The sequence below is a fragment of the Perkinsus marinus genome, assembly GCF_000006405.1.
Source record: "Perkinsus marinus ATCC 50983 genomic scaffold scf_1104296933334, whole genome shotgun sequence".
Classification (NCBI taxonomy): Eukaryota; Perkinsozoa; order Perkinsida; family Perkinsidae; genus Perkinsus; species Perkinsus marinus.
In genome coordinates, this window is record NW_003215141.1 from 1 (window position 1) to 970 (window position 970).

A 970-nucleotide genomic window follows, 5' to 3' on the forward strand; every position below is an offset into this window, starting at 1 on the left:
CACCTCGGCTATGAATCTTGAAGCACTCATCGACAGTTTGGCCGAGTGGTCTAAGGCGCTGGCTTCAGGCGTCAGTCCGCAAGGGCGTGGGTTCGAATCCCACAGCTGTTAGAAATTTCTTTTCGTGTGATTTGATGAAGAACGCATTCCGCGGAAACGGTTCGAAACCGTTTTTGTGTCATGTCCTATAGTGTAACGCATCTTCTGCGCTATGATTTTTGAAGCACTCATCGACAGTTTGGCCGAGTGGTCTAAGGCGCTGGCTTAAGGCGCCAGTCCGAAAGGGCGTGGGTTCGAACCCCACAGCTGTCCGTCTATATACCTGATTGGTGTTATATTGAGAACCCAGACCTTTTCAGAAGCGAGGTAGTGCAAGATCAAAACCTTCTGATCGATATTGCGCCATCGCACCTCGCAGAAACCGTTCAACCCATTTTTGTGTCCTCTGGTTTGGCAGAGCGATGCATCACCTCGGCTATGAAGCCTGAAGCACTCATCGACAGTTTGGCCGAGTGGTCCAAGGCGCTGGCTTTAGGCGTCAGTCCGAAAGGGCGTAGGTTCGAACCCCACAGCTATCAGTCTATATACCTGACTGGTCTTATATTAAGAACCGAGACCCTTTCAGAAGCGAGGTAGTGCAAGACCAAAACCTTTTGATCGATATTGTGCCATCGCACCTCGCAGAATCCGTTCAATCCATTTTTTGTGTCCTCTGGTTTGGCAGAGCGATGCATCACCTCGGCTATGAATCTTGAAGCACTCATCGACAGTTTGGCCGAGTGGTCTAAGGCGCTGGCTTCAGGCGTCAGTCCGCAAGGGCGTGGGTTCGAATCCCACAGCTGTTAGATATTTCTTTTCGTGTGATTTGATGAAGAACGCATTCCGCGGAAACGGTTCGAAACCGTTTTTGTGTCATGTCCTATAGTGTAACGCATCTTCTCCGCTATGATTTTTGAAGCACTCATCGACA

The 970-nt window shown here is 49.8% G+C and overlaps 4 non-coding genes across 4 annotated transcripts; all 4 read left to right on the forward strand.

Annotated features, from left to right (window-relative positions):
• Window positions 1-31: 31 nt before the first annotated feature.
• On the forward strand, window positions 32-111 carry Pmar_PMAR013507. The gene has a single exon. It is a non-coding gene; the product is annotated as a tRNA-Leu (tRNA).
• A 121-nt stretch (window positions 112-232) lies between these two features.
• Pmar_PMAR013508 lies at window positions 233-312 on the forward strand. The gene has a single exon. It is a non-coding gene; the product is annotated as a tRNA-Leu (tRNA).
• A 186-nt stretch (window positions 313-498) lies between these two features.
• Pmar_PMAR013509 lies at window positions 499-578 on the forward strand. Its single transcript has one exon. It is a non-coding gene; the product is annotated as a tRNA-Leu (tRNA).
• Window positions 579-765: 187 nt separating this feature from the next.
• On the forward strand, window positions 766-845 carry Pmar_PMAR013510. The gene has a single exon. It is a non-coding gene; the product is annotated as a tRNA-Leu (tRNA).
• Window positions 846-970: the final 125 nt, after the last annotated feature.